This window comes from Trichechus manatus, unplaced genomic scaffold (genome assembly GCF_000243295.1).
Source record: "Trichechus manatus latirostris isolate Lorelei unplaced genomic scaffold, TriManLat1.0 scaffold00228, whole genome shotgun sequence".
Lineage (NCBI taxonomy): Eukaryota > Metazoa > Chordata > Mammalia > Sirenia > Trichechidae > Trichechus > Trichechus manatus.
The window spans coordinates 1316013-1326685 of NW_004444164.1; the positions used below are offsets into that span (position 1 = coordinate 1316013).

At 37.0% G+C, this 10673-nt stretch overlaps 1 protein-coding gene across 1 annotated transcript in view; it reads left to right on the forward strand.

Annotated features, from left to right (window-relative positions):
* The first annotated feature begins 7198 nt into the window (after window positions 1–7198).
* Window positions 7199–10673, forward strand: part of CCSER1 (coiled-coil serine rich protein 1) — a 1325280-nt gene continuing 1321805 nt past the window's right edge. The window contains exon 1 of the mRNA XM_004389012.1: window positions 7199–7506. The gene's annotated coding sequence lies outside the window, so the exon portion shown is untranslated. The remainder of the gene's footprint in view (window positions 7507–10673) is intronic.

Consider the following 10673-nt stretch of genomic DNA (forward strand, 5'->3'; position numbering starts at 1 on the left):
CCTATGGATTTTTAACAACCACTGTATGTTATTTTTATTTATTTTTTTCACCACAGATTTTTGGTCAGAAGACTGTGAGAATGTTATAAAATACCAAGTTGATTTCACTATTAAGATTCAGGATAATATAGTATGCCTCTATATTTTAGTATATATGGAAATAAGTCACTGTTCATTACTTGTATTAATGGAGGGGGCTGAGAGCCAGTTAAGCGGTCAAGGATACTGCAGACTACCTGCAATTAATATTCGACTCTGTGTCACAAAAACACAATGCCTTGATTTTTAACGTGGAAGATGTGTGTGACCGTTGATCACTGCAGTGTAATATGTATGGGCGAGGTGTTCTCAGGGATGTAAGAGAGAAAAGAGTGGATTTAGAGTTAGGCTGCCTAATAATTTACATTATCTCCAGCTGGTCTTATGACCGTGAAGGAAACTGTACTGAAACAAGTGTGTTAAGTGCGTGCACTTTCATCCAGTGATTTTTATTATGCGATTTTGAATCGGGAAGAAATTATGTAACAAAAAAAAAAACCTTGTTATTGTATTGAATAGGACAAAGGTCACAGAAGCTTGTTCAATTGTAGACCCCAGTTATAGAATTTCATTTATGTGTTCTCTTAGCTTATTTATCCTATGAGAAAGGAAATAAAATTAATTTTTTGGCAATCTTTATGACTTCATGAAGGCAGATAATGTTTTGTGCAACTTCGTATCCTCTGTGCTTAGCTCAATAAAACATGCACCAATAAATATGTATTGAATCACTATGGTTTACCAGGTTGGGAAGCCATGATATGTAAATGTATGTTATGCTAGTACTTTTTAAAATCAGTGTTTTCTTTATTTATTTGCGTGAAACGGGTTGAAATTTCGGTTTAGCAGCATCATACAAATCGTATTGACAGGAATTTTACATGTAGCTGTGTACAGAATTCAGCTAATCAATTGGAGTTCCTAGTTAGAGCTCTAGTGTTCATCAGAAGGCAGAGAAAAAGGCAGACTCCTGAGGTTGCTATATTACATGGGGATCTCCAGGGTTTGCATTCTTGTTCACTTTATTTTTTTTCATTGCTCTTTTTCTATTCACATTGCTTTGTGGGGTGTCAGAATCACCTAGCAAATATTTGAAGTGATTTTAAAGATATTTTATGAAACGACTGTCATAATGGATTGCTCAGTGTGCTGCTTTGTAGAATGAAAACTGGCTTATGCTGAAAACCCCTGGCTCCATTGAAAATGGTCTTTGTGGCATGAAGTCTTTTATGTAGTTTCTTCATCATTTATGATTTTTAACATTTGCCATCCAAATCTACAGTAACAATATTTTCCTTTCAGTTCTCTAAATATTTCATTTTTTAAAGAGGCAGTTACCATATACAGTATATATATACTGTTTAATGAATATAACATAATATGTTCTATTAACACTTGATTTAAAATACATTCCATGGGGAGAGAATTTTGTCTTTTTTGCAGCTGTATCCAAGCTCCTGGAATGATGCTTGACATATAATATAATGCTCAACAGAGATTTTTTTTTTTAATCAATGAATGATGGTACTTTTAATTTGTACATTTAAAAATGATACATAGGTCAACATCATTAGTCATTAGGGAAAAGTAAGTCGATACCATTCACTACCGTTGGGGTGGCTATAACCAGAGAAGGTGAAAACAATTAGTATTGGTGAGGCTGCGGAGAGATAGGAACCCTCGTCTATTGCTGTTCAATCTGTAAAGTGGTGCAGCTGCTGTGGAAAACACTTTGGTAGTTCCTCAAAAAGTTAAACACTGAATTACCATATGATCTGGCAATTTTATTCCTAGGTATATGCCTCAAAGAACTGAAAGCAGGGATGCATGCAGATACATTGTTGTGTTATTCACAGTAGCCACAAGTTGGCAATAACCCAACTGCTCATCAACAGATGAATGGATAAACAAAATGTAGTAAATACACAGAGCTGGAAAAGGATGTAGAACAGAATTGTAACTCAGAAAAAAAAGACCAGATTTACTGGCCTGACAGACTGGAGAAACCCCGAGATTATGGCCCCTGGACACCCTTTTAGCTCAGTGGTGAAACCCCTCCCGAAGTTCACCATTCAGCCGGGGATTGGACAGCCTCATAAAACAAAACAGGACTAATGAGGCACAGCAGTCCAGGGACAAGGACTAGAAGGCAGGAGGGGACAGGAAAGCTGGTGACAGGAAACCCAAGTTGAGAAGGGACAGTGTTGAAATGTTGTGGGGTTGTTAACCATTGTCATAGGGCAATATGTGTACTAACTGTTTAATGAGAAACTATTTGTTTTGCAAACCTTTATCTAAGGTACAAAAAAAAAAAAAATTATCTATGTGAGATCACATTGACAACAGCAACTCAAAAGGTTTGATGGGAAGCCTAGGGGACAGTGAGTTGAAGATAATGGTGATGGAATAATTTGGAAAAAGATAGTGAGAATAGCAGCACAACTGGAAGAATGTAATCAATGTCAATAAATTGTACACGTAGAAACTTTCAAAATGGTGTAACTTTGGTATGTATATTTTAACCAAGAAAAAGGTCCTCAAGGTCGAGAAGGGAGTGTTGACGTGTCGTGAGGTTGTTAACCAATGTCATAAAACAATATGTGTACTGACTATTTAATGAGAAACTATTTGTTCTGTAAACCATCAAAAGTACAATAAAAAAAATTTTAAAAATGTAGTAAATACATACAATGGAATATTATTCAACCGTGAAGAGAGATGAAGTTCTAATATATGCTACAACGTGGATGTACCTCGAAAACATTATGCTAAATAAAATAAGTCAGACACAAAAGGACAAATTTGTATGATCCCACTTGTATGTAATATCTAGAATAGGGCTCAACTACAAGCTGAAAGGTTGTCGGTTCAGACTCACCCAGATGTGCCTCAGAAGACAACCTGGTGATTTGCTTCCAAAAGGTCACAGTGGTGAAAACCCTGTAGAGCAGTTCTACTCTGCACACATAGAATCACCATTAGTCTAAATCAAGTTGATGGCAGCTAACTACAACAACATATTTTGCCACAATTAAAAAAAAAAAAAAAAAAGGGCTGTTGCCAGTTCCAGGACTATGAGAGTCTCCACAAGTACAAAGGCAGGTCATGGGATCATAATTAGCCTAGCCTGAAATCCTGGTAGCACAGTGGTTAACTGCTACGGCTGCTAACCAAAAGGTCGGCAGTTCGAATCCACAAGGAGCTCCTTGGAAATGCTATGGGTTAGTTCTACTCTGTCCTGTAGGGTCGCTATGAGTCAGAATCTACTTGATGGCAACGAGTTTGGTTGGTTTGGCTTATTAGTATAAGGGAGCGGTAGTGGCGTAGTGGTTAAGAGCTCATCTGCTCACCAAAAGGTCTGCAGCTTGAATCCACCAGTCGCTCTTTGGAAACCCTATGGGACAGTTTTACTCTGTCCTATAGGGTTGCTATCAGTCAGAATGGACTCAAGGGCAACATTTTTTTTTTAATTAATATACTTGGATGAGTCTGAATTTTCTGACAAAACCAGGGACATTTAGTCCAAATAGGAGTCTCTCCGACTTGTGTACCCAAGCAGCTGTCAGTGGTTCAGTATGCAGGCCGCAACTCTTTCAGGTCCTGTATACACAACTTTATTATCATAAGACAGTCCCATGTTACTCTGCCAAACTTGGGTAACTCACCCTGCTTCTACTCTTCTGAGTAACTAACATACACTGAGTCCACAGTGGCTTTCAGGTACACAACAGCAACAATAAAATAAACTCCCACTCTTGTGTAGGACAAAAGTTTAAGTGATTTGGGATGTTAAAACTAGAGAAATGAAGATTCAAGTGGGATATAATTACTGATTTCAACTACCTAAGGGCTGCATTGATAAGAGAAATATACTTGGCTTTGAAAACTTAATGAATGGAAAGATTAAAAAAAATTAGAAGTCACATATTAGTAAATATGATTTCAATGTGATGGTTTCCTCACATTGAAATTAAATATGAAATTGTCATAAAGTAATAGACTATTAAAAATGGCATGGGCTCTGCCTTGGTTATCCAGTGCTCCTGTAACAGAAATACCACAAATGGGTGGCTTTGAGGAGGAGAAATTTATTTATTCTCACAGTTTAGGAGGCTAGATGTCCAAATTCAGGGCTCCCGCTATAGGGGAAGACTTTCTGTCTGTGTCAGCTCTGGGGGAAGGACCTTGTCTCTTTTTACCTTCTATTCTTCTGTTCCTTGGTGATCTTCAAGTGGCATAGCATGTATCTTCCCCCATGTGTGCTTCCTTGCTTCTGTGCCTAATCTGCTCTTCTATATCTCAGAAGTAATTGGCTTTAGACATACCTTATATTGATAATGGCCTTGTTAACATAGCAAAGAAAAACTCTATTTCCAAATGGAATTACATCCACCAGTATAGGGGTTAGTATTTCCATACATATTTCGGGGAGACACAATTCGATCCATAACAGGCTCCCAGTGAAGGTAGTAAGTTTTCCATTGCTGGACAGTCAAGGTGGTTTGACTTACCATCTTATGAATGTGGCAGCCATGGAAGCCTGGTGCTTGGTCTCCCTTCAAGAAGGAGGAGTGTAGATAACTGACAGGCTCAGTGGCAACACCTTCAAAGCCCTTTTCAGCATTCAAGCTAATGCCATGGTCTTCCTGAGCAGCCCCTACCCAATGACTGAGCATGCTGGGCTGCTAGGGATTGGCCATTTTTGACAATGCAGGACCTGTCTGACAGGTTGTCTTTGCACCAGAGGTCCCTATTTGGTTGGCTAAGACTTTGTGAGATCTACATTGCGTTCTGAGGCTGTCCCTGTGTAATTCTTCTTCCTAGCCTCCTTCCTTTGGTGGTGGTGTTGCTGTTGTTATTAGTTTCCGTCAAGTTGGCTCTGAGTCATTGTGACCATATGTATACAAGAACAAAATGTTGCCTGGTCCTGTGCCATCTTCACAACCGTTGGTATGTTTGAGCCCATCGTTGTGGCTATTGTGTCAGTCCATCTCACTGAGGGTTTTCCTTGTTTATGCTGACCCTCTACTTTACCTACCATGATGTCCTTTTCTAGTGACTGGCCTTTCCTGATGATGTGCCCAAAGTAAGCAAGCTGAAATCTAGCTATCCTTGCTTCTAAGGAGCATTCTTGTTGTATTTCTTCTAAGACTGATTGGTTCATTCTCTGGCAGTCCTCCCCAATGAACATCTTACACTCCTTCCTCTGGCTCAGTACCTGAGCTGACACATGATGCAGTTGAGAGAACTAAACTGACAGATGAGGCAGATTAGGAGAATTTAAAGTCTCTTCCAACCCTGCAATCCCATACTGTTATGAGATGCAGTCTAATTGCTCCTAGGAATAATTGGATAATCATTTTACAATAACTTTAAGATTGACTAGTGAGGCTTATAACATTAGATGCCTTCTGAGGTAGAGAGGGCACATATCTAAATCACAAAGTTTATTCTTTGGAAAATCTGTGTTTTCTTAAAAATTGCAAAGATTTATTTGGATTCTGGTCTTTAAAATATAATTCATTTGCTAATATTTGTAACTACAGGTATTCCCTGACTTACAACTGGGTTCCATTCTGATGACTCCGTTGTAAGTCAGTTCTGACATAAGTTGAATACCTCTTTTTTTTTGGTTTTCATTATTATTGCTTTTTATTATCGGTATCTTTCTTTGCAAATCTGATCTTTGAACATATGCGATCCAACATCTGAGAATGATAACATCAGCAAATCACGCGCTGCAACATTGTATCTAGTACATACTACCAACAATAAGACGTACCAAAAAAACAAAAACAGGCGGTCCTATGTGCAGTTCGTCGTGATGGAATATGTCCTAAGTCAGGGACTACCTGTATTTGGAGTCATTTGAATTTGCTGATATCAGCACAAAAAGATTAAATACACCAGTGTGTAGTAAAAGATGTCTTTAAATTAAGCTTCTTGAAACATATGTTTTATCCCGGCAAATAGCACTAACGTTGCAAATGATTAAAGAGGAGTAGAAAAACCATCCACCATGCTGATATTTATTATAATTTAGAAAAAAATCTTCCATTTTGATAGCCTATTAAGATATGTCTTACTAACATGAATGATGCACCCAGATCTTGCATCATTAGTGCATAACAAATAACAGAAAGAATAGCAATCAGTTTTAAAATATGGAAACTATTAAGTTATGCTTCTCTTAGACTATATGTGAAATTCTAGAGGAAATTAAAGTTTAACTTCTTAACCTTGAGTTGGAATGAAGATCTTTCAGTCTTTTTAGTGCTGTGCTTCTGTGATACGAATGGAAAGTAAATGCTTACTTGCAGCTCACAAACCACAAAAACAAATGTTTGAAGTTAGGAAATTCAGAAAATATAGGGAACTTTCTTTTATTAGGCCAGCCTGTGATTCTCAGACCACCTGTTTACACAGTGGGTAAAAGTAGGGCAAAAATAACAGCCTAGATATAACGTGTGTCTGATGCTATGCATAATTTGCAGGAGCTCCACCCCTATCATGTTCTTTTATAATAACTTTTGGAGTCCTTGAATATATCATGTAAGACCTGTAATAAGACATAGCCTTCTTGGCACATGGAGTTTTTTATTTTACTCCTATTTTTTAAAACCATCCTTTACTGAGACCCTATTATATGCTGTGTAGTATGCTCAATATTAGTGTAAATTATCTCATTAATTATTACAAAAATCATATTAGGTAGAGGTCATTATTATTTCCAGGTTCTTAGATGGTAAAAAGAGTTTATGCCGGACTACTGACCTAAAAGTAGTTAGGCATTTCGAACCCACCCAGCATTGGGTGGAAGAAAGGTTTGGTGATCTGCTTCAGTAGAGATGACAGCCAAGAAAATCCTATGGAACAGTTTTACTCTGTAACACATAGGGTCACCATGAGCCAGAATCGACTCTATGGCAATGGGTTTGGTTTTTTTATTTTTTTATTATTTCCATTTTACAAAGAAGAAATCCAAGCCTTAACCAGGTTAAATAAAAAGAAATCCAAGATTTAACGAGATTAAATAATTTCACCAGTGTTAACTGTCATTAATGGCAGTGCGTGGATTTTAACCCAGCTTGTCTGGCTGCATGGTTTATGTTCCTGTAACCATTGCATTGCCTGGAGAGTTTTTTCTTTGCTGCTGCTGCCATCAAGACCTGGGCTGTGGATGTTCAAGGTGCAGGCAGCTGATGTGCTGGGAGTTGTAGGAACTTTTACTGCTGCCAAATATGTTGTTATCACTAACTGCAGCGCGGCTGTCATTAGTGCTGCTGCCTACAGTGCCAGCCCTGCTGTTCGCCAGTGCCAGTGCTGCTGATCCTTGGGCTCTCAGCGTCCCAGGGTGATTCCATAGACAAGCAGCTGCTTTTAGATTCACTTGCTCATTACCTATAGCACTTCTGCCTTAGGACTCAGCCTTAAGTCCGTGGAGGTGGGAATACAAGATAATCAGAAGTATCTTTTATCTTCCCCAGCATCTGGGACAGTTGGCCCTGAACCAGACAGTCACACCTCAGTTCTCTTTTCTTCCCCAGGAATTTCTTTCCCCAGATGTTCTTTGGTCTCTCATGCAATGTCCAACTAACATGGGCATGCACACTTGAATCCTAGAATGGCATAGTTTAACTGTAATGTGGACGCCCTACTACATTAAATATTTTAGTTTGAAAGAAATAATTGAAATCACTTAAATGTAATAATCACGAATATACGTAAATTTATACTTATTTGGGCAAGAATTGCAGTGGTGCAATGGTTAAGAGCTATGGTTGCTAACCAAAAGGTCGGCAGTTTGAATACACCAGCTGCTCCTTGGAAACCCTATGGGGCAGTTCTACTCTGTCTTATAGGGTCGCTATAAGTTAGAGTCGACTCGACGGCAATGGGTGCAAGAATTGGATAATGCTAATTATAAAGAATTTTGATGTAAGTATAAACAACTTTACTATCAAGCAAAGGTAGTTTGAGTGTGATTTACATTGTTTATACAAAAAATAATTATTAGAGCTCAAAAAGCCAAGCCTTTTTTTGAAGCCCGAAGCCCTGTCAATACTTCATGTACCTCATACGAAAAGGCTTACAGGAACAAAATGTTTGCAGTTCCTTTTTAAATTTTGTTCCAATCCTAACTCACAAAAAGGGCAGTGTTGTCCCAAAGCTGGAAAACAAGGAAATAGTATGAAAATTTACTAACCTCTACTAATTAAGGGCATGCAAAATAATGACTTTTTAAATTGGAGGAAAAGAATGTCACATTGTTGAATCATCATCTTAACTGAAAACAAAACCCTCTTTGATTTTTTTAACTGAGAAATGCATATGGGGAAAATAAAGCTCTTAGCTCTGTGTCAGGAACTTTTTTTATTGTTTACTAATAATAACAGGAAAAAAAAGGTTGTATCAAGATACTGGATATGCATTAAGGATTTGTTTTTGTTTTTTTTTCCTTTACGGACAAAGAAATCAATTTTCCTGTTTGAGTACAATGCAAGTTTGTATGTTCACCCCACCTGCAGTAATAACCGTTGAAAGTTTTGTTTTGTGTTTCATTTTTTAAAACTTCAGAATATGGGAATTGGTAAATAATGCTTAAACACATGCATTTTGGTTAGGGTGAGCTTCTTGATTTGCCAAATGTATGAATTGCAGAATGACTCTTGCATTGCATCTGGAACCATTTGTATATATTTATATATTTAAAATTATCCTAACACATTCATGTTAGGATGTTGTTACATATATGTGCAGCATATATGTGCAACATATGTGCAATATAAAGTGTATTTAATGTGCATATTTTCTTTCTAATTCCTTTGTTTCTCTTAATTTTAAAGTTGGAGTTAAAGAAAAATACTTTAGTTCTGAAGCATTAAAAAGAAAAAAAATGATATTGTTTGTGCTTAAACCTCATACCTCAATATGTGTTTTATTATTTTTTGAGCTACATGTATTGTAAGGAATTCTATCTGGGTAGAATCAAAATGAGAAAGCAATGAGGAGAGAAATAATATAGGTTTCTCACCTTTCTAATTCTTATCTGTTAGCTTTTCATGGGAGTTTGTGCCTTTTTGCATGAAGATGCTAGTATTCTAATGTAGTTACAACTGTAGAGTAAAGCTTCTAAGTTTCTAGGATAAAAACGTTTATTTATAAATATACTATATACGTGTTTAAGTATTTAATATTCTCTGTGTGATCTTCACTTAATGTTTTCGTTTCACTTTAACAGTTATGTGTAAGACGTTTTTGTGCTGTGCTTGGGAAGATCCTTTTCTAGATGTTTTTTTCCCTTATGCTTCAAACCTATAGTTACTTTATGCAGATGTAGGTTGAAATCAATAGAATTAAGGCTCATATTTGAGCAACTGGTGCAGGTGTTTCTCAATAGCTTTTTCAAGGGTCTATTTACTAAGCTACTAAATAGACTTAAATATTTTTTATCTTTACTATACACAAGTAAAAAAAAACTCTGATTCATGGGTCCTCAGAAAATTTAAACAAGACAATGCATAAAAATGGTTTGGAAAATAAGCAATTAAAATCATGAACTATTTAGGGAAACTGGAAATGGAAGGCTCAAAACCTACCCATTTTTGAAGTCATATGCTAATTCTAGACTGAATTCTACCACAGTGCCGATTTTTTTTTTCTTCTAATGTCTGAATTTATTAACCTGTGGAAGAACTTTAAATTGAAAGTAATGACAGCACCTTAATTATAGTGATTTTATCAAAAGCTGAATACTGTAATAATAAGATGCATTCTAGGTTTTCAGAGCAGTGGTAGCTGTCAAACACCAGCATTTTTTAAGTGAGAATAGTTTTAGTATAGTGTTTTTCAAGGACAAGTTGCTCAGCTATTGTCTCAGGGAACACTGCTAGTTAATATTCAACAGGGTTCTTAATCTGAATTGTGTGTCCTGCTCCCTAGAGTGTTTGTTAAAGTGATTGTATGTTTATCAAGGCCTTCAACAGCAGAAACTGAGTGTTCTTGGATGAGGTGCTGGTAATGAGAACCTATATTATCCCAGGATGTTGATAGGAAGAGGAAAATGCTGTCAAAATACATTGTTTATAAAAAAATAATTACTAGAGCTCAAAAGTCAAATGTTTCTTTGAAGCCCTTGTACTTTATATAACTTCAGTTGTTTATCTAGGATAATAGGGTGGCAGGGGTATGGTGATACTCTACAATAAACTCCAGGAATGGCATGCCAGTGATCAAGTAGTCTGAGGGTCTATTAATGATTACTTCTGTTGGATAGCTGATTAAGGCTCTTCACAACATGTTTCCTTTAGATTACAGAAAGTTCTTAATGAAGTGAGGCTTGGGGGACATTAGAGAGTTCAGTCTGGCATTGTACAAATGGTATAGAAAGGTCTCTTGGGAAAAACAAGCTTTGCCAAAAGTAAAATAATGCAGCAGCTAACATTTTCTGTGAAATACTGTACTGAGAAGCAGGTTTTGTTATTGTTTTTGTTTTTAGCCACCAATTATTTTCTTATCCAGGTGGCACTATCCTGAAAGCAGAGCTATTCTGGTTTGATATGATTTTTTCTGCCACTGGTAGCTATCACTTCCTGCCATCACACACACACACACACACACACACACACACACAC